The sequence below is a fragment of the Hyla sarda genome, chromosome 4 (assembly GCF_029499605.1).
Source record: "Hyla sarda isolate aHylSar1 chromosome 4, aHylSar1.hap1, whole genome shotgun sequence".
Taxonomy (NCBI): Eukaryota; Metazoa; Chordata; class Amphibia; order Anura; family Hylidae; genus Hyla; species Hyla sarda.
The window spans coordinates 167,748,473-167,772,030 of NC_079192.1; the positions used below are offsets into that span (position 1 = coordinate 167,748,473).

Consider the following 23,558-nt stretch of genomic DNA (forward strand, 5'->3'; position numbering starts at 1 on the left):
TCGGGGACAGTGAGGACTCACCCCTGCGAGGCAGCTAACTTGTGGGAGCTGCAGCAGCATCTGTGCGCTGCTTATGCTGGCTGGAGGAAGACGGCGCCTGGCGAGGACCGCCATGTTCCGGGGCCGATGGCGCCTCTAGCAGCGGGGTAAAGAAGTTGGAGATGGGAGCCCCCAAGGCAGCAGGGGTTTCCCCAGGCTTAGGTGGCTTCTTGTTTCTTTTGTTCCCCATTTAGGTAGCTAAATCCCTAGAGAGGCGGCGGTCAGGGATGGAGCATAAGGAACGTGCGGCCTCACAGCAGCTTGGCAGGACACGCCCCCTTGGGCCCCTGTATTTTGTCCCCACACACATGCAATAGCTGCAGGGACAAGACAATTTTTGACCAATCTATAATACTAATATACATACAATGTTATTATCTATATTATATAAAAAGTTTTGTCAGGTCCACTTAAGTGTCTATTCACACGTACAGTAATCTGTGCAGATTTGATGCGCAGGATTTTCTGCTGCAGATCTCAATGTAAACTGAATGACTGAACACAGCTCTAAATCCTGCATACTGTACATGTGAATAGACCCTTAAAGAGAATCTGACAGCTAGTTCACCCGCACTAAACCCAGTATACTGGGTTATAGTGCTGGTAAACAGCTGTAAAGTAAGGGGTCACTGAGGTCCATTCCTTAGGTGCAGAGTTAGGACAATTAGGAGTAAAGCTATTTACAATATAACTCTACACCTAACAAATGGATTTCAGTGAGTAAGCCTTCATTTTACAGCTCTTCAAGCACACTGTTACCCAGTATACTGGGTTTAGTGCTGGTGAAGCAGCTGTCAGATTCTCTTTAAGAGAATAACACAGCCAATTTTGGCCTTGAGGACACAGCTAATTTTTATTTTTGCAATTTCATTCTTTCCTCCTCACTTTTTAAAAGGCACAGACCCATTTTAGGGCTTGTTTATTTGCGCGAAGAATTGTACTTTGTAATGACACGTTTTATTTTATCATAAAATGTAAGTGAAACTTAACAGGCAGCTTATAAAACACAAAATATAAGAAGAAAAGATGTAATGTAATCTAAAAATTGAATTAACCCTTAATGCATTCTACTGTACATGCATGGAGAGAATGTGTTGGGGAAGTATCAAGCAAACCCTTACACAGCTCCATACATAGAACTATTTAAATATATAGAAAGAGGTCAAAATATGTTTTTTTTTTAAAGGTTTTAATATTTTTAAAGTAGCAAAACAGTGATCCCTCAACTTGCAATAGCCTCAACATACAATATTTTCATAATACAATGGTCTATCCTGGACAATTGTAACTTGAATATTTAACATACTCGAGATTTGCAAAACTTGTCAAGAGCTGGAAGAACAGACCAATCAGAATGAGCATTTCTGTGATAAAATACCTGTGTTACTGAAGTGCATGCACTGACGGGCTGTCTGTTAGCTCCTCCCTATAGTAAAGTGAGGTATTACATGTTCTTAACTACTCTGTGCCAGGGTTAGCTGCACCTTTGGACAACAGGTAGGGAGGCTCTATATAACCTTCTTTGGATATTGCCCTGAAGAAGCTCCTGTCCTCTACATAGACAGTGATTTACAGCTTCTTTTTAGTTTATATGTAAGGACTTGCTTTATCTGTATTAGTTATTTAATTATTTTTCTTTATTCCTCACTTTTTCCTATTTTTGGATGACATTTTGTGGCTTCAGAACCACTTACCTGGTTTCCATAATTACCATCTCAACATACAATGGTTTCAACATACAATGATCATCCTGGAACCAATTAATATTGTAACTTGAGAGACCACTGTATATAAATTGGGTATCACTGTAATCATACAAACATGCATAATAAAGTAATATGCCACTGGTTTTATGTTAAAGTGAAGGATGCCATTAAAAGTACAAGTGGTCCAGTACAAAAGAAGACCTCACATAGCTCCACTGATGGAAAAAAGAGACCAGGCTATTAGAAGATGAGTGGATAGAAATGGAAAAAAAGAAAAGGGGTTAAACCCATATAATCTGCATATTTTACATAACCATATTTTTTTATGCTACAGTAAATTTAAGTTAGTGTATCATTTGACATTGTTGGCTTACATATAACACAAGTGAATCATTAAATCAACATAAATAATACCTGGCCTTAGTCAAAGACTATTATTAACAGTTATGTGCCTAAGTATACAGCTATGCTGGATAAACATAGTCTAAAAAGTAACCTAGAAAATATATATCAGCTATCGCTATCCATTAAAATATTGACCTCACTCTGGAGAGCCCTAAGACACCTATGATACTTGCTTATAGAAATATGACTATGGCTGGCTAGCTGTAGCTTTACAATATATTTTTCAATGCATAAATACAGCTGTCCGTCATACAGCTGCATAAAAAAAAAGTCAATGAAACCTTTAGAAAACTGGATTTCCTCATTTAATCTATCTATCTATATAAAACTCAATGGGGGAGATTTATCAAGGAAAAGCTATGTGTGTATGTATGTGTATATGTGTATGTGTGTGTGTATGTGTATATGTTCCAGCATCACTTCCAAATGGCTGAAGATATTAACATGAAACTTGGTACACATGTTACTTATATGTCAACAACAAACATAGGATATGTAATTTAACCCTTACTCACCCCCATTTGTGAGGGTCGGGGTTTCTGTTTAAAGTCCCATACAAGTCTATGGGAAATATATGTTACTGCATAACTTCCAAACAGCTGGAGATATTTTGATAACACTCAGTCACATGTTACTTATACGTTCACTAAAAATATAGGATACTTAATTTAACCCTAACCTACCCTCATTTGTGAGGGTCGGGGTTTTTGTTTAACCCCTTAATGCATATGGACGTTTATAAACGTCCATAAGCGTCTCCCAAGGTATGACAGCAGGTGAGCGCGCATCATACACGGTGGGTCCCGGTTGCTATAAGCAACCAGGACCCGTGGCTAATGCTGGACATCGCCGATCGGGCTGATGTCCGGCATTAACTCTTTCGATGCGGAGATCAAAGTTGATCGCCGTGTCTAAAGTGAAAGTAAAAGCTTCCCGGCAGCTCAGTGGGGCTGATCGGGACCATCGCGGTAAAATCCCGATGTCTCAATCAGCTAGAACGCAACAAGAGGGTGCCTTACCTGCCTCCTGCGCGTCCGATCGTCGATTGATTGCTCCAAGCCTTAAATCCAGGCTTGAGCAATCAACCGATGATAACACTGATCACTGCCATTGCAATGCAATGGCAGAGATCAGTGTATTGAATCAATGTACTGCATGTTATAGTCCCCTATGGGGGCTATAACATTTTTAAAAAAAAGTGAAAGAAAAAAAAGTTAATAAAGATAATTTAACTCCTTCCTTAATAAAAGTTTGAATCACCCCCTTTTCCCAATAAAAAAAAAAACCCGGTGTAAGTAAAAATAAACATATGTGGTATTGCCGTGTGCGTAAATGTCTGAACTATAAAAATATATTGTTAATTAAACCGCATGGTCAATGGCGTATGCGTAAAAAAAATTCCAAAGTCCAAAATAGCGTATTTTTAGTCACTTTTTATACGATAACAAAATGAATAAAAAGCGATCAAAACAAAAATGGTACTGATAAAAACTGCAAAATGAGCCCTCATATCGCCCCATACATGGAAAAATAAAAAAGTTATAGGGGTCAGAATAGGACAATTTTAAATGTTATGATTTTTTTCAGAAGTTATACAAAATCAAAGCTATATAAGTAGGGTATCATTTTAACCCAATGGACCTACAGAATAAAGATAATGGGCCTCATTTACTAAGAGTTTCGGGTTTTTACTAGTGGGAAAAATTGTTTCAGACTTGCAGGATCCTCTCTATATACTACTGGGAAAAGTCGGGAACATTTTCTGACCAGCTTTTTCTAGGTCGATATTTCCAGCCATTTACCCACAGGATTTTCTGTGAATTCAATAGTAAATCAGTCGGGTTGTGAAACCACGCCCCTTTTCGGGCCGGTCACGCCCCCTTTGCAACAGACCACGCCCTGTTTTAGGCTTTTCACAGTGCAATGTCGGGTTTCTTGGATTTTCCAGGCGTACACTGTCGCACACTGGCGCAGACATGTCTCAGACATAATAACCAGACAAAAACTGGTCATTTCAGCTTAGTAAATGAGGCCCAATGTGTCATTTTTACCGAAAAATGTACTGCATAGAAATGGAAGCCCCCAAAAATTACAAAATGGCTTTTTTTTCTTTCATTTTGTCGCACAGTGATTTTTTTCCCGTTTCGTCATAGAGGCCATCGCATGTTGAAGGCAGCATCAACATACGATGCTTTTGTATGTTGGGTCCATCGCATAAACGGCTATCTGGCAGCACAGACTGCTTCAGCTGCTGCCGGATAGCCGTTTAATGTGCCCCGTGTGCTCTGGTGAGTGTCCCTCACCTGTCCCCACAGCTCCGGACTGTCATCTTCAGGCTCCGCTGCAAAGCCGTCGCTCTCCTTCATCGTCATCACGTCGCCACGCACGCCGTCCCGTCATCCAATAGGAGCAGCGTGCGCAGTGACGTGATTATGTCAACGGAGAGCAACGATCCGGGGCAACGGTGACGGTCCGGAGCAGCGGGGACACGTGAGTACAACATTCTATATTACTATTGCACGGATCCCTCAACATACGATGGATTCAAGTAAGGATGGTTCATTTGGAACTAATTACCATCATATGTTAAGGGATCACTGTACTTTCGTCTTTACATAGTTGAATGTGCGGACAACAAAATCACACAAAAAATATCAATGGAAATCAAATTTATCAACCCATGGAGGTCTGGATATGGAGTCACACTCAAAATCAAAGTGGAAAACCATACTACAGGGTGATCCAATTTTGATGTAATGTCCTTACAAAAAGTAAAAATGAGGCCCAGTAGTGTGTGTGGCCTCCACGTGCCCATATGACCTCCCTACAATGCCAGGGCATGCTCCTGAGGAATGTCCTCCCAGACCTAGACTAAAGCATCCGCCAACACCTTGACGTTGGTGGATGGAGCGAGACATGATGTCCCAGATGTGCTCAATCAGATTCAGGTCTGGGGAACGGGTGGGCCAGTCCATAGCATCAATACATTCCTCTTGCAGGAACTGCTGACACACTCCAGCCACATGAGATCTAGCATTGTCTTGCATTAGGAGGAACCCAGGGCCAACCGCACCAGCATATGGTCTCACAAGGGGTCTGAGGATCTCCTCTCGGTACCTAATGGCAGTCAGGCTACCTCTGGCAAGCACATGGAGGGCTGTGCGGCCCCCCAAAGAAATGCCACCCCACACCATTACTGACTCACCGCCAAACCGGTCATGCTGGAGGATGTTGCAGGCAGCAGAACGTTCTCCACGGCATCTCCAGACTCTGTCACGTCTATCACATGTACTAAGTGTAAACCTGCTTTCATCTGTGAAGAGCACAGGGCGCCAGTGGCAAATTTGCCAATCTTGGTGTTTTCTGGCAAATGCCAAACATCCTGCACGGTGTTGAGCTGTAAGCAGAACCCCGCCTGTGGACTTCAGGCCCTCATACCACCCTCATGGAGTCTGTTTCTGACCGTTTGAGTGGACACATGAACATTTGTGGCCTGCTGGAGGTCATTTTGCAGGGCTCTGGCAGTACTCCACCTTGCACAAAGGTGGAGGTAGCAGTCCTGCTGCTTGGTTGTTGCCCTCCTACGGCCCCCTCCACATCTCTTGATGTACTGGCCTGTCTCCTGATAGCATCTCCATGCTCTGGACACTATGCTGACAGACACAGCAAACCTTCTTGCCACAGCTTGCATTGGTATGCCATCCTGGATGAGCTGTACTACCTGAGCCACTTGTGTGGGTTTTAGACTCTGTCTCATGCTATCACTAGAGTGAAAGCACCGCCAGCATTCAAAAGTGACCAAAACATCAGTCAGGTAGTATAGGAACTGAAAAGTGGTCTGTGGTCACCACCTGCAGAACCACTCCTTTATTGGGGGTGTCTTGCTAATTGCCTATAATTTCTACCTGTTGTCTGTTCCATTTGCACAACAGCATGTGAAATTGATTGTCAATAAGTGTTGCTTCCTGAGTGGACAGCGTAATTTCACAGAAGTGTGATTGATTTGGGAGTTACATTGTGTTGTTTAAGTGTTCCCTTTGTTTTTTTGAGCAGTGTATTTCGATAATACTTGGTCAAATGTTACTTATTTGTCAAATAAAACGATATAATAGTTGAATTAACCCCTTACCTACCTCCATATGTGAAGGATGGGGTTTTTGTTTCAAATTCCATACAAATGTATGGAACTTCTGGTACCTTACTCCACAAGCTCTGCATCTCCTTGTGAATGCGTCAGTCTGGCTGGCAAGCAACACCCTCCCCGCATTCCATGCCCCATCTTGCAAATACACACCCACCCTTTAAGCCACACCCCTTTTATTTTCATCTTACAATATTCTCATTACAACTCAGCCCCACCTGAGATCGGGATATGAGGATTAGAAATGAGGTCGGGATATGAGGACGGGTTATGGGAAAGGCATATGAGGTCTGGATATGAGGTTGGATATAGGGATGGGATATGAGGACGTGATATGAGGTCGGGATAAGGGAACAGGATATGAGGATGGCATATGGGGACAGGATATAGGGACAAAATATGAGGTCGGGATATGGGGACGGGATATGGTTACGGGATATGGGCATGGGATATGGGGATTGGATATGGGGAAGGAAGATGATGTCTGGATATAAGGTCGGTTATGGGAATGGGATATGAGGATGTGATATGAGGTTTGGATATGGGAACAGGATATGGGGACAGGATATGAGGACGGTATACGGGGATGGAATAAGGGGACGGGATACAGGGACGGGATATGAGGATGGGATATGGGGATGGAGTATGGGGACGGGATATAAGGACAGGATATGAGGTCGGGATATGAGGACGGGTTATGAGGACGAGTTATGAGGATGGGATATGGGGACAAGTACTTTCTCCTATGTTGCTTTTCCTCCCCAACAACTATTAGGTAGGAAAAAAACAGGCCACGCCAGGTACTAGCTAGTTACTAATATAATGTGGTCAGATGTGTATGTAAGTCACAATTATGGACAGACACAGTCTAAGGGCCCATTCCCACTAAGTATTGTCCAAGTGAAATTCCACTCTGGAGATCCACTGCAGAGATCACGGTGCACAAATGTTCAACACTATGTTTAGTGGGAAAATAACACCGCATGCCAACACCTAATCTCAACTGTAAAGCATGGTAAAGGAAGCATCATGGCTTTAGCTGCTTTTTGGAATGTGTTTTGAATGGCCAAATAAGAGTACTGACCTTAACTTTATTGAGATGCTGTGGCATGACCCAAAGAGGTCTGTGCACAGAAGGCACCCCAGAAATATTGATAACCTTAAAGGGGTTATCAACCATAAGGGGATTTTAGTACGTACCTGGCAGACAGTAATGGACATGCTTAGGAAGGATCTGCGCTTGTCTTGGGGCTAAATGGCTATGTTGTGAGATTACCATAACTTTGTGGCTAGCTGTTTGTGAACTTGTATTTCCTGTTTGACTTTTCTTTTTTTGACTACAAATCCCAGAATTCCATTTTCCTCCTTCCCACACATCAGCCACCCCACCCATTGAAACAAAAGACTTGTGGTTTTCAATCATGGTGCCTACTGCTGTTGCATTAGTTGCAGATTGATCTCTCTCCCACCAAGCGATCCCTCCACCCATTGAAGCAGACAGGCTCCCTGTCATCAGCTGACTAGTGAGTCAGGTCTCGGCCGCATTGCAAGCTGGGAAAAATCAGAGACAACAGTCATTTTGTATGCTGGTAAAAATAAATAGTGGGGTGAAAATCACAGAAGAATTGTGAGAAAACCACCACACAGGTACAGACACTATATTATGAACTACACTAACTTTACAGCCCCTGTAGCATAGTCAAATAAAAAAATCCTGAAATACCCCTCTAAATACTGATACACATTGATAAATATTGATTAACTTATTTGTAGGGTTGAGGGATCAACCCTACAACGTGATGTGAACCAGCCCTAATTTCACAGGGCTCACTTACTTTTTATTCCACCTGTATACATGTATGAAGTGTCAAAACCTTCCATAAATTGCACTATACCTTATAGCATGGCGTCATCTGCACAACTACAAAAAGAGCTTTTAATATTATCTTTAATATCAGATATAAATAAGTAAGAAAAATAGCAGACCTAGAGTTATACCTTCCATTACACCACTTATAACTGACCAAACCTCACTGGATAGCATCCTTCAGCCAGTTTTTAATTCAATCACAAATTATACTTTCTAAGCCAATAGTCAATGTCTGTTTACGTTTCTTAGGGACATTTAAAAAATGTTGATTTGTTGGTGCCTGAGTGTTCAAACCCCCACAAAATGTTAGAACAGGCTGGGAGAATGTGCTGCCGAGCCCTGATTCTGACCATAACTTTCTATAGAAGCCCATCTCGTGTTGAGTGGTCAGAGCAGGGATTGAATGTGCTCTTCTCCTGGACTAATCTAACTATCAGTGGGGATCTCAATACCCAGACCCTTACTGATCAAATGTCCCTAGGCTTGACAGAGACTGACAATTGTCCTATGGGTTGCTATTTTTGCATATGCTGCGGGAATAAATGTCAAGATTCCAACATAGTCATGTAACAGAAAAATTGCATGAAAAGTTTGGTCATGTGACTTGTCTGGGACTTGATGCAATCGCATAACCCTGGTCTAATATTGACCTAAATGACAGTAAAACATTTATTAAAAATGTCTGATTTCTGGAGACTGTGTAGCAAGTTTCTAAACTACAATAATATGAAAAACAAATTACTTTTCCAAATAGAACATTAAGATATTTATATAGTTAGATATCAGTCACTGCACAAATAACACAGATTAACCTTTTTTTTTTTTTTACAGAAATTGCAGCAAAAGGGTGATTGATGTATGTTCATTGAAAAAAGGAAGACATTTCATTAAGGCTGGAATTTCACTTGTTTTTTGGGGGGGGAAACGCCAAGAAAAACGCCAGTTCTGCTGCATGGGTTTTTTCGCCCAAAAAATGCTGCAGCCAGATGTTTGCTGTAAATCAATGAGAAATGGCAAAATTATTTTTCCACTTGGCGTTTTTCAGTTTGGCCGGCTGCATCTCTACATTATACAGGAAGATCACAGCGGGTGTCAGGAGTGACAATCACTGTGATCTTTCCTTAACTGCAGGTACTACTACTCCCAACATGGAGCACACTCTGCTCAATGCTAGGAGCTGTAGTGCTTGCATTAATAGTCAGATCGCAACAGGTGTCAGAAGTTACACTTGTTGCGATCTGTCTATTAATGCAGGTACTACAGCTCCCAACATGGAGCAGAGCGTGCTCCATGATGGGAGTAGTAGTACCTGCAGTTAAGGACAGATCCCAGCGGGTATCATTCCTGACATCCACTGTAATCGTCCTATCTATTGCAGAGATGTGGAGCCGCTTTCTCCTGCACTCCGCATCTCAGCACTATACTCCGGCCAGTGATGTGAATAGAACATCACTCATTCATATTTCCCGCTGAGAGCTGTGATTGGCTGCAACCATCCTGCCAATCCCCACTCTGGGTGGGAAATATGAATCAGCGATGTTCTATTCACACCACTGGCCGAAGTACAGAGCAGAGATGCGAGCGCTATATAGTGCCGCTCCGCATCTCTGCTATATTATGGACGATCGCATCGGGTGTCAGGAGTGACACCCGGGGCGATATGTTTATTAGTACAGGTACTACTACTCCCATCATGGAACAGTCTGTTCCATGCTGGGAGTAGTAGTACTACCTAAAAATGTATTTAAAAAATTGAGGGGGAAAAGTGAAGCACACATACACACGTTATTAAAAATGAATTAAAAGTTAATTATAAAAAAATAAACATTTCATAAAAAAATGTTTTTACCATCCCTATTGCATCCTTTTTTTTTTTTTTTGGGGGGGGGTACCCAACACATTTAGAAAAAACGCCAAAGGGCCCAAAAATGCAATTTCAACTCAAATGCAAAAACGCCAGAAAAAAAACGTCAGATGCAGGAAATTGCACTGGTGTTTTTTTCAGTGAAAAAAAAAAAAAAAGTGGATTTCCAGCCTAACAAAATCAGTGCTTAGGGTCCATACTTTATGGTGTGCCTGTACATGGATCCTGCAGCAGAGGGACTTGTTAGCCTGTTAACCTGGATAAGCAGAAGCAAGGCAGGGGCACAACTACTGGAAGAAGCATTGTATCTGTTTGTGCCCACTGCAGGTCACAGACTATGGAGCAATATGTAGCTCTGTATAGGGATTCCTTATATTCCTCAGTGTAAAATGCTACATCATTTGCAATTATGAAGTGCAAGTTGTGACAGTATTACAAATTAAGCATAAAAAAGAAGCTTGTGTATGTTGCCAATTGACTTAAAAGCTAATTTCATTATTACCTTTGGTCTCCTAATTTGATAAACTAGCAAGTTTCTAACTTACAATAATATGAGAAACTAACTGACACTCAGAACACAGACAATGTGATATAAAGATAAACCCCATGAGCATATTACTTTAATTATATCATTACATAGACTTACCTACAGTGCATGTATCACAGGACATTATTCTTGCACTTCTGTCAGCCCACATAGAGCTAAAAAACACTGAAAAGAAGAGAAAGCTTGGGCTTGCTTCTATGGTTACAGAAAGCAACAAGTCTAGAGCTGCTCCCTTTTTTTGATTAACCAGTTCAGATTGTGAAACCAGGCAACTGTCACTACTGGCTGTGGACACAACTCCCCCACCCTCTGCTCCTGTTCACTAGAGGTGTGCACTGAGCAGGACACTGCATGGACTCCCCTCTCCACTCTGAGGGTTCCTCTTTCTTTTTATTTTTTAAAGAAAGAATATTCTTATGGTTATCTGATGTTATTGTAGGTTAAATATAATTATAGATAACATTAAAAATGAGATTAATTATATTAAGGCAGCATGAAAAATGAAGTTAGAGTGTCAGCAATGCTGTGGACAATCATTCGAAACTGATCCTATGATAAGATAAGAAGTGCCTCTCATGTCTGTGTGCCCCTTCCCTCTTGTGTCTCCTTTTGTCTATGGTCCTTCCTCTTCTCTTTCCTACTTCCTCTCTGGCTCTTTTCTTATGCATCATAACTAATTGGTTATTTTTTACCCTAGTTCCACCCGTTACAAGTCTTCATGCTGATACACTGGCGCCCACCTGCTGGTCCTCATGGCGTCTCAGGTAGTCGCTAATTCTGGCTCCGCTCTCTGCAAGGTACTATCCCATAATGTACACGGTTTTAACTCCCCGATAAAACGGCGCAAGGCTTTTAGGCACTACCGCTCTCTGGGAGCGGAGGTTATTTTACTACAGGAGACGCACTTCTCCACTGACTCAGCCCCCTCTTACCTCCATACCTGGTTCCCAACTTTTTATTTAGCTTCCTCGCCTGAAAAGAAAAGGGGAGTGGTAATTTGTTTCTCTAAAGAAGTCTCATTCACTCTTCATACTTATTGGTATCTGGGGGAAATTCTTGATTCAGTGGTGACGTTTGTATCCTATTATGCCCCTAATGATAATCAATTACAGTTTTTCCATGATATGTTCACAGCTCTAACTCCGCACATCGAAGGATCCCTGATCCTGGGGGGAGACTCCAACTTGGATCATATCATGGACAAATCTTCTCCAGGATCTACCACCCTCAGAGCTCCTTCTCCCCAGGGCCTTCTTTTTGCTAAATTACTGTTTTCGCATGACCTCACTGATGCATGGAGGAATTTCAATCCTAGTTCTAGAGACTACACATATTATTCCTCCCCCCACTCTACTTATTCCCGTATAGACCATATTTTCATGCCCGCGAGATTGTTACCGTTGGTCACCTATGCGAAAATTCTCCCATGCTCGTGGTCAGACCACGACATTGTTTGTATCGGAGTGATTGGTGGGTTAAACCTACGTCCTTCCGATGGACTCTGAATGAATCATTGTTATCTGACCCTGCCAGAGTCGAGGAAATAATGGAGGAAATCAAACACTATTTTATAACAAATTCCATTAATGAGGTCCCCATTCCCACAGTTTGGGCAGCCCATAAGGCGACTATTAGGGGGAAGTGGATCCAAATGGGTTCACATTTCAAAAAGGCCTATATGTCTGATCTGAAGGCAAAGGAAAAGGCTTATGCTGATCTGCTGAGAGAGCATAAGACTTTCCCAGAGCAGGATCTTAGAGCTAAGGTGGAAGATGCTAGGGCGGCCCTCAATATGGCTTTGACGGCCCGAGCGGAAAAGAGCCTTCGTTGGTCCGGGTACCACTTTTTCTCTCAGTGCGACAAACCTGGTGCCCTTCTGGCTAGGAAATTAGCTCCTAGGCGATCCTTGGGGGCGGTCCCCAGGCTTCGCTTACGAGATGGCACTCTCTCTCAGAGCCCTAATCTGGTCTTGGGGGAGTTTGCAAAATATTTTCAATCACTATATGATTCCTCCCCCCCCCTTAAATAAGGATAAGGCAACTGAGTTTCTCGCAATGGCTAACCTAACCACTCTTAATCCTGAGCATAAAGAGACCATGGAGAAGCCTATCACTCCAGAGGAGGTGTCCTTGGCTATCAACTCCTCCAAAACAGCTAGCAGACCTGGTCCGGACGGTTTTGGAGCCCTTTATTATAAGAAGTTTGCCCTGGTCCTCCTACCTCATCTGGTTGATATATTTAATGCTATACGTCGGGGGGCTCCCCTGGGCCCGGAATATTCCATGGCTGTTATAAAAGCCATCCCGAAACTGAACAAAGACCACTCTGTATGTGACAATTACCACCCTATCTCTTTGATTAATAATGACATGAAATTACTGACCAAAATTATGGCCTTACCCTTGAACACTTTTATAGGGGCCTATGTCCACCCGGACCGGGTGGGCTTCATCCCAAGAAGACAGGCCTCGGACCAGACTCGAAGAATAATTGATCTGATCACTCTTTTACATTTCCCCTTGGGATGGCAATACTAGTTGCCAAAGGGGGTTTCTGCTCTCTCTAGACCTACGGAGGGCCTTCGACTCTTTACATTGGGAATATATGTTTTTAGCTCTGGAACGCAGGGGCTTTGGCCAGGAATTTATCAGACTCCTACGCACATTATATGCGGATCCTTAGGCTACGGTTAATGTTCGAGGTTATGCCTCGGAGGCCTTCCAGGTCAGGAGAGGAACGAGGCAGGGTTGTCCCCTCTCCCCTGCCCTGTTTGCCTTAGCTATGGAACCGCTGGCAACTCTCCCTCTATTTTAGACATCAGGGCGGAGACAGGGGAACATATAGTGGCTCTCTTTGCAGACGACCTCCTGCTGACTTTGTCCTCCCCATTGACCTCCCTCCCTAATCTGTTTACGTCGAATCTAAATTCGCGGAGATATCGGGTTTGGAACTAAACTCTTCCAAATCAATAGCTCTGAATATAAATCTTCCAGACAGGACGGTTAAACTGCTGAAACTGAACTTTGATTTCCAATGGAACACGCAGGGTGTTCCTTACTTAGGTATTAATTTGACCCCCTCGATTTCCTCCTTGTACTCAGCCAACTTTCCCCCCTTATTCAGAGACATTAGGAGTGACTTACGTACTTGGACTAACTTCCCTTATCGTGGTTTGGTAGAATTGCCTCGATCAAAATGAATCTCTTACCTAGGGTGCTTTATGCTTTCCGTGCCCTGCCAATCTCCGTTCCCTCTCAAGCTATAGACCGCTTGCAATCGGACTTTCTTACTTTTATTTGGGGCTCCAGGGGTAGCAGAGTGGGACGCAGGACACTGTTTGCTCCCCGTTCTCAAGGGGGATTAGGGGTTCCAAATCTTAAAAAATATTACCAAGCAGCGAGAATAGGACAGTTTACCCAATTTCACATACTCCACTCTAGCCCCCAATGGGTCTCCATCAAACAGTTAGCTGCATCTACCGTACCTCTATCCCTCTTACATTGGTTCCCAGCTAAAGAAAGACCCTCAATCCTCTCTCCTATTTTATCACAATCGCTACAATTGTGGGATAGTCTTCGTAATAGATTCCCCTTACAATCAGCCCACACCACGGTAGCACCACTTCTACGTAATCCTAAATTTCCTCCTGGCATGGTCTCGCTGGCTTTCTCATGGTGGACAAATAAGGGATTATTTCGCATAGGTGACTTTATTGATAGACTGGGTATTAAACCAATAGCATACTTCCGCTCCTTCTATAAGCTACCCGACTCAGAATTATTCCGCTACAGTAAAATTTCACACTTTTTGTCTTCTTAAGAAGACGGGGACGGACATTACTTCCCGCACCTCTTATGAATCAATGTGTCTGAGAGCTTTTGACAGTAGGGGCACCATCTCTTCTATCTATAACACCCTATTATCTACCCCCACCAAATTACAGTATTTGATTGCCTGCGAGAAGGACATGGGGAAGGAAATTGACCTGAAAGATTGGACCCTTAGCGCCTCTATTACCTCCAAACTCTCCATTAATACATCCTTGCAGGAAGCGGGCTGGAAAGTGCTACTTTGATGGTACTTGGTCCCTACTAGAATAGCTAAAATGTACCCCACAGCCTCTCCATTGTGCTTCCGTAATTGCCAGCAGCAGGGGACTATGTTCCACATTTGGTGGACTTGCCCACGAGTGAAACGCTTTTGGATACGGGTCTATTTTATCCTGTCGGTCACAGGTGTGAACCTTGTGAAATCCCCGGAGCAAGCTCTATTAAATGCTTCAATCCCGAATGTCTCAAAGGGACTTTGCAAACTTATTTCCTACATCTTTCTAGCCGCCAAGATAACTGTAGCGACTAATTGGAAATCAGGTTCTGTGCAATTTCAGCTGATACGCCCCAAGCTAAACTGGATAATGGCTAATGACAAACTGACGAGCCTCCTAAATGATTCCCAACAGTCTTTTGAAGCTACCTGGCAACCTTGGGTGGACTATCTGGGTAACCCTTCATGAAGTTTCTGCCTTTGCACTTTTCCTCTCTTTCTCTCCCTTCTCTTTCTCCTACCGGACCTATCTTCTCTCCCTTGTTTCACTATTCGTGTTGTCTTCCCCTGTGTGTCTGTCTTTGTATTGGTCACAACCCGGTGTTACCGGGCTAATCTGTCTTAACATATATTGATTGATTTAGATAGTCGGGTCTCCTTCACATAGCTCATCTTGTGCCTATTGTTCAATCGGAGGAACCTTTATAAGTATCCCTATAAGTATCGAGTTTATCGGACTTATGTTTACTGTATTGATAACTTACATATGGGAGTTTACATTCCTTTTCTGTTGGCATAAAGTGCCTTAACTATGTTACATGTATTGTATACTTTATTCTTTACTGAAAACCTTAATAAAAACATTGAAACAGAAGATAAGAAGTGCCTAATATAATGCATATAACAGATAGGGTATATGGAGAAGGGTTATTATTGTTGTAAGGCATGATTTAGTGAAAATGTACGGCTGGGTTTGTAGCTGTGGTTCTTTTGTGCTTTTTGGAAGTATTGTTTCTGTTTCTGAAATGCAGGGAAAATGCAGTTAAAAAAAAAACCTGCAATTACCTTACAGCAAATTGCTGTTGTAATGCTGCGTGATTCCTTGTGCTCGTTGACATTGCTGTCGTGCTCCATTACTGGATTGCATTCTGTCCCTCTTTTATTTCTTAGTTTGGCAGGATGTGGGACCCAGTTGAGTCCGCCAACCCGTTTTGGGGTCCGTTTGAAAAACAAAAAAAGAGCCGAACAGGACTTTAACGGGACAGAGCACAATAGCAATTTGAACGTAGCCTTACCGTTGTGGTTTTTACAGGTGAATCATATTTTAAAAATACACTCTGATCCAAGATTACATCCTATGTAAGGGTACATTCACACTACAAAATTGTAGTCAATGGTGATGGCACATGTCCATGTGGGCCTAATGCTGATGGATTTTGGTGGGACCCGTAGCAGACAGAATATGTAGGGTATGTTCACATGTAGGATTTCTTGCGGAATATCAGCACAGAATATTCCGTATGGACATGCAGCTGCAGCAGAGTCCCATTGATTTCAATGGGATTCTGCTGCACTGTTCACATGGCAGAATTTCCACGTCAGATGTTTCTGCCACCTTTTCTGTTATTTTATTCTTTCAAAATAACAGAAAACAAAAAAATGGCATCTGCAAAAGTTTGGGCACCCTGCAGAGTTAATATCTTGTACTGCCCCCTTTGGAAAGTATCACAGCTTGTAAACGCTTTTTGTAGCCAGCCAAGAGTCTTTCAATTCTTGTTTGAGGTCTCTTTGCCCATTCTTCCTTATAAAAGTCTTCCAGTTCTGAGATTTCTGGGCTGCCTGTCACGCACTGCTCTTTTAAGGTCTATCCATAGATTTTCAATTATGTTGAGGTCAGGAGATTGTGAAGGCCATGGCAAAACCTTCACTTTACGCCTCTTGATGTAATCCCCCGTGGATTTCGAGGTGTGTTTAGGATAATTATCCATTTGTAGAAGCCATCCTCTCTTTAACTTTAGCTTTTTCACAGATGGCATCAAGTTAGCATCCAAAATTATCTGAAATTTTATTGAATCCATTTTTCCTTCCACTAGTGAGATGTTCCCTGTGCCACTGGCTGCAATACAACCCCAAAGCATGATTTATCCACCTCCATGCTTAACAGTTGGTCAGAGTTTCTTTTCATAAAATTCTGTTCCCTTTCTTCTCCAAACGTACCTTTGCTCATTCTGGCCAAAAAGTTCAATTTTAACCTCATCGGTCCACAGAACTTGTTTCCAAAATGCATCAGGCTTGTCTATATGTTCATTTGCAAAGTTCAAATGCTGATTTTTGTGCTGAGGACGTAGAAGAGGTTTTCTTCTGATGACTCTTCCACGAAGACCATATTTGTACAAGTATGTCTTTAAAGTGGAATAGTGTACCACAACTCCAGTGTCTGCCAGATCTTTCTGGAAGGATTGTGCAGTCAAACGTGGGTTTTGAATTGTTTTTCTCACAATCCTGCGAGCTGTTCTGTCTGATATTTTTCTTGGTCTTCCAGATCTTGCTTTAACATCCACTGTTCCTGATGATATTGACATCTGAAAGCGTTTTGCTATCTTCTTATAGCCTTCTCCAGCTTTGTGAGCGTCAACTATTTTCAGTTTCAGATTTCGAGACAACTGCTTAGAAGAACCCATGATTGTTGGGGCAAGGTCAGATGAGTCTGGGCATTTAAAACTTTTGAGATTGACATCACCTGGTCTTCCCAGATAATGATTGAGAACAATCCATGACACTTGCAGGTCTCAGCTTTGCAAAGGGGGAAGTGCATGCTATAAATTCTGCAGGGTGCCCAAACTTTTGCAGACGCCATTTGTTTGTTTTCTGTTATTTTGAAAGTGTAAATTATGGAAATAAAATCTAACTTTTGTTGACATATTATAGTTACATAGTTACATAGTTAGTACGGTCGAAAAAAGACATATGTCCATCAAGTTCAACCAGGGAATTAAGGGGTAGGGGTGTGGCGCGATATTGGGGAAGGGATGGGATTTTATATTTCTTCATAAGCATTAATGTTATTTTGTTCCAGGAATGTATCTAATCCTGTTTTAAAGCTGTTAATTGTTCCTGCTGTGACCAGTTCCGGAGGTAGACCGTTTCATAAATTCACAGTCCTCACGGTAAAGAAGGCGTGTCGCCCCTTGAGACTAAACTTTTTCTTCTCCAGACGGAGGGAGTGCCCCCTCGTCCTTTGGGGGGGTTTAACCTGGAACAGTTTTTCTCCATATTTTTTGTATGGGCCATTAATATACTTATATACGTTTATCATATCCCCCCTTAAACGTCTCTTCTCAAGACTAAACAATTGTAACTCCTTTAATCGCTCCTCATAGCTGTCACGATGCCGGCTGGCAGGTAGTGGATCCTCTGTGCCAGAGAGGGATTGGCGTGGACCGTGCTAGTGGACCGGTTCTAAGCCACTACTGGTTTTCACCAGAGCCCGCCGCAAAGCGGGATGGTCTTGCTGCGGCGGTAGTGACCAGGTCGTATCCACTAGCAACGGCTCACCTCTCTGGCTGCTGAAGATAGGCGCGGTACAAGGGAGTAGGCAAAAGCAAGGTCGGACGTAGCAGAAGGTCGGGGCAGGCAGCAAGGATCGTAGTCAGGGGCAACGGCAGAAGGTCTGGAAACACAGGCAAGGAACACACAAGGAACGCTTTCACTGGCACTAAGGCAACAAGATCCGGCAAGGGAGTGCAGGGGAAGTGAGGTGATATAGGGAAGTGCACAGGTGAAACACACTAATTGGAACCACTGCGCCAATCAGCGGCGCAGTGGCCCTTTAAATCGCAGAGACCCGGCGCGCGCGCGCCCTAGGGAGCGGGGCCGCGCGCGCCGGGACAGAACAGACGGAGAGCGAGTCAGGTAGGGGAGCCGGGGTGCGCATCGCGAGCGGGCGCTACCCGCATCGCGAATCGCATCCCGGCTGGCAGCGGAATCGCAGCGCCCCGGGTCAGAGGACGTGACCGGAGCGCTGCCGCGGGGTGAGTGAAGCGAGCGCTCCGGGGAGGAGCGGGGACCCGGAGCGCTCGGCGTAACAGTACCCCCCCCCTTGGGTCTCCCCCTCTTCTTAGAGCCTGAGAACCTGAGGAGCAGACTTTTGTCTAGGATGTTGTCCTCAGGTTCCCAGGATCTCTCTTCAGGACCACAACCCTCCCAGTCCACTAAAAAAAAATTTTTTCCTCTGACCTTTTTGGCAGCTAAAATTTCTTTGACCGAGAAGATGTCCGAGGAGCCGGAAACAGGAGTGGGAGGAACAGATTTGGGAGAAAAACGGTTGAGGATGAGTGGTTTGAGAAGAGAGACGTGAAAGGCATTAGGGATACGAAGAGAGGGAGGAAGAAGAAGTTTATAAGAGACAGGATTAATTTGACACAAAATTTTGAAAGGACCAAGATAGCGTGGTCCCAACTTGTAGCTAGGGACACGGAAGCGGACATATTTAGCGGAGAGCCATACCTTGTCTCCAGGGGAAAAAACGGGGGGAGCTCTTCTTTTCTTATCAGCGAACTTCTTCATGCGTGATGAAGCCTGTAAGAGAGAATTTTGGGTCTCTCTCCATATGATGGAAAGGTCACGAGAAATTTCATCCACAGCGGGCAGACCAGAGGGCAAGGGAGTAGGGAGGGGGGGAAGAGGGTGACGGCCGTACACCACGAAAAATGGGGATTTGGAGGAAGACTCAGAGACCCTGAAGTTATACGAGAATTCGGCCCATGGGAGGAGATCTGCCCAGTCATCCTGGCGGGAGGAAACAAAATGTCGCAAATAATCACCCAAGATCTGGTTAATCCTTTCTACTTGTCCATTGGACTGGGGATGATATGCAGAAGAAAAATTTAATTTAATCTTGAGTTGTTTACAGAGAGCCCTCCAGAATTTAGACACGAATTGGACGCCTCTATCCGAGACAATCTGCGTAGGCAACCCGTGAAGACGAAAAATGTGTACAAAAAATTGTTTAGCCAACTGAGGCGCAGAAGGAAGACCAGGAAGAGGGATGAAATGTGCCATTTTGGAGAATCGATCAACGACCACCCAAATAACAGTGTTGCCACGGGAAGGGGGTAAATCAGTAATAAAATCCATACCAATCAGAGACCAAGGCTGTTCGGGGACAGGCAGAGGATGAAGAAAACCAGCGGGCTTCTGGCGAGGAGTCTTATCCCGGGCACAGATAGTGCAGGCTCGCACAAAGTCCACAACATCCGTCTCCAGAGTCGGCCACCAATAGAAGCGGGAGATGAGTTGCACAGATTTCTTGATACCCGCATGACCTGCGAGATGGGAGGAGTGACCCCATTTGAGGATTCCGAGGCGTTGGCGAGGAGAAACAAAGGTCTTTCCTGGAGGAGTCTGCCTGATGGAGGCAGGAGAAGTGGAGATCAGGCAGTCAGGTGGAATGATGTGTTGCGGAGAGAGTTCAACTTCTGAGGCATCCGAGGAACGAGAGAGAGCATCGGCCCTAATGTTCTTATCGGCAGGACGAAAGTGAATCTCAAAATTAAATCGGGCAAAGAACAGAGACCACCGGGCCTGGCGAGGATTCAGCCGTTGGGCAGACTGGAGGTAGGAGAGGTTCTTGTGGTCGGTGTAGATAATAACAGGAGAACTTGATCCCTCCAGCAGATGCCTCCATTCCTCAAGTGCTAATTTAATGGCTAGAAGCTCTCGATCCCCGATGGAGTAGTTCCTCTCCGCTGGAGAGAAGGTCCTAGAGAAAAAACCACAAGTGACAGCATGCCCGGAAGAATTTTTTTGTAGAAGAACAGCTCCAGCTCCCACTGAGGAGGCATCAACCTCCAATAGGAAGGGTTTGGAAGGGTCAGGTCTGGAGAGGACGGGAGCCGAAGAAAAGGCAGACTTGAGTCGTTTAAAGGCGTCTTCTGCTTGAGGAGGCCAGGACTTGGGATCAGCATTTTTTTTGGTTAAAGCCACGATAGGAGCCACAATGGTAGAAAAATGTGGAATAAATTGCCTGTAATAATTGGCGAACCCCAAAAAGCGTTGGATAGCACGGAGTCCGGAGGGGCGTGGCCAATCTAAGACGGCAGAGAGTTTGTCTGGATCCATCTGTAGTCCCTGGCCAGAGACCAAATATCCTAGAAAAGGAAGAGATTGGCATTCAAACAGACATTTCTCAATTTTGGCATAGAGTTGGTTGTCACGAAGTCTCTGAAGAACCATACGGACATGCTGGCGGTGTTCTTCTAGATTGGCAGAAAAAATTAGGATATCGTCCAGATATACAACAACACAGGAGTATAACAGATCACGAAAAATTTCATTGACAAAGTCTTGGAAGACGGCAGGGGCGTTGCACAGTCCAAAGGGCATGACCAGATACTCAAAGTGTCCATCTCTGGTGTTAAATGCCGTTTTCCACTCGTCCCCCTCTCTGATGCGGATGAGGTTATAGGCGCCTCTTAAGTCCAATTTAGTGAAGATGTGGGCACCTTGGAGGCGATCAAAGAGTTCAGAGATGAGGGGTAAGGGGTAGCGGTTCTTAACCGTGATTTTATTAAGACCGCGGTAGTCAATGCAAGGACGTAGGGAGCCATCTTTTTTGGACACAAAGAAAAATCCGGCTCCGGCAGGAGAGGAGGATTTACGGATAAAGCCCTTTTTTAGATTCTCCTGGACGTATTCGGACATGGCAAGAGTCTCTGGGGCAGAGAGAGGATAAATTCTGCCCCGGGGTGGAGTAGTGCCCGGGAGGAGGTCGATAGGGCAATCATAAGGCCTGTGAGGAGGTAGAGTCTCAGCTTGTTTTTTGCAGAAAACATCCGCGAAGTCCATATAGGCCTTAGGGAGACCGGTTACTGGAGGAACCACAGAGTTACGGCAAGGGTTACTGGGAACCGGTTTTAGACAGTTCTTGGAACAAGAGGACCCCCAACTCTTGATCTCCCCAGTGGACCAATCCAGGGTAGGGGAATGAAGTTGAAGCCAGGGAAGTCCAAGGAGAATTTCCGAGGTGCAATTGGGGAGGACCAAAAGTTCAATCCTCTCATGATGAGATCCGATGCTCATAAGAAGGGGCTCCGTGCGGAAACGTATGGTACAGTCCAATCTTTCATTATTTACACAATTGATGTAGAGGGGTCTGGTGAGACTGGTCACCGGGATGTTGAACCTGTTGACGAGAGAGGCCAAAATAAAATTTCCTGCAGATCCAGAGTCCAAGAAGGCCACTGTAGAGAAGGAGAAGGCAGAGGCAGACATCCGCACAGGCACAGTAAGACGTGGAGAAGCAGAGTAGACATCAAGGACTGTCTCACCTTTGTGCGGAGTCAGCGTACGTCTTTCCAGGCGGGGAGGACGGATAGGACAATCTCTCAGGAAGTGTTCGGTACTAGCACAGTACAGGCAGAGGTTCTCCATACGGCGTCGTGTCCTCTCTTGAGGTGTCAGGCGAGACCGGTCGACCTGCATAGCCTCCACGGCGGGAGGCACAGGAACAGATTGCAGGGGACCAGAGGAGAGAGGAGCCGAGGAGAAGAAACGCCTCGTGCGAACAGAGTCCATATCTTGGCGGAGTTCCTGACGCCTTTCGGAAAAACGCATGTCAATGCGAGTGGCTAGGTGAATAAGTTCATGTAGATTAGCAGGAATTTCTCGTGCGGCCAGAACATCTTTAATGTTGCTGGATAGGCCTTTTTTGAAGGTCGCGCAGAGGGCCTCATTATTCCAGGACAATTCTGAAGCAAGAGTACGGAATTGTACGGCATACTCGCCAACGGAAGAATTACCCTGGACCAGGTTCAACAGGGCAGTCTCAGCAGAAGAGGCTCGGGCAGGTTCCTCAAAGACACTTCGGATTTCCGAGAAGAAGGAGTGTACAGAGGCAGTGACGGGGTCATTGCGGTCCCAGAGCGGTGTGGCCCATGACAGGGCTTTTCCGGACAGAAGGCTGACTACGAAAGCCACCTTAGACCTTTCAGTGGGAAACAGGTCCGACATCATCTCCAGATGCAGGGAACATTGGGAAAGAAAGCCACGGCAAAACTTAGAGTCCCCATCAAATTTATCCGGCAAGGATAAGCGTATCCCAGGAGCGGCCACTCGCTGCGGAGGAGGTGCAGGAGCTGGCGGAGGAGATGATTGCTGAAGCTGTGGTAGTAACTGTTGTAGCATAACGGTCAGTTGAGACAGCTGTTGGCCTTGTTGCGCTATCTGTTGTGACTGCTGGGCGACCACCGTGGTGAGGTCAGCGACAACTGGCAGAGGAACTTCAGCGGGATCCATGGCCGGATCTACTGTCACGATGCCGGCTGGCAGGTAGTGGATCCTCTGTGCCAGAGAGGGATTGGCGTGGACCGTGCTAGTGGACCGGTTCTAAGCCACTACTGGTTTTCACCAGAGCCCGCCGCAAAGCGGGATGGTCTTGCTGCGGCGGTAGTGACCAGGTCGTATCCACTAGCAACGGCTCACCTCTCTGGCTGCTGAAGATAGGCGCGGTACAAGGGAGTAGGCAAAAGCAAGGTCGGACGTAGCAGAAGGTCGGGGCAGGCAGCAAGGATCGTAGTCAGGGGCAACGGCAGAAGGTCTGGAAACACAGGCAAGGAACACACAAGGAACGCTTTCACTGGCACTAAGGCAACAAGATCCGGCAAGGGAGTGCAGGGGAAGTGAGGTGATATAGGGAAGTGCACAGGTGAAACACACTAATTGGAACCACTGCGCCAATCAGCGGCGCAGTGGCCCTTTAAATCGCAGAGACCCGGCGCGCGCGCGCCCTAGGGAGCGGGGCCGCGCGCGCCGGGACAGAACAGACGGAGAGCGAGTCAGGTAGGGGAGCCGGGGTGCGCATCGCGAGCGGGCGCTACCCGCATCGCGAATCGCATCCCGGCTGGCAGCGGAATCGCAGCGCCCCGGGTCAGAGGACGTGACCG

General features: G+C 44.9%; 1 protein-coding gene across 5 annotated transcripts in view; it reads right to left on the reverse strand.

Annotated features, from left to right (window-relative positions):
* LOC130368665 (golgin subfamily A member 6-like protein 26) overlaps nucleotides 1-10,856 on the reverse strand; it is a 111,989-nt gene extending 101,133 nt beyond the window's left edge. For 4 of the 5 annotated variants that reach the window (XM_056572666.1, XM_056572664.1, XM_056572667.1 and 1 more), the window contains exon 1: nucleotides 10,672-10,856. The gene's annotated coding sequence lies outside the window, so the exon portion shown is untranslated. The remainder of the gene's footprint in view (nucleotides 1-10,671) is intronic. The other variant, XM_056572665.1, reaches the window with a different exon arrangement.
* Between the last annotated feature and the right edge of the window lie 12,702 nt (nucleotides 10,857-23,558).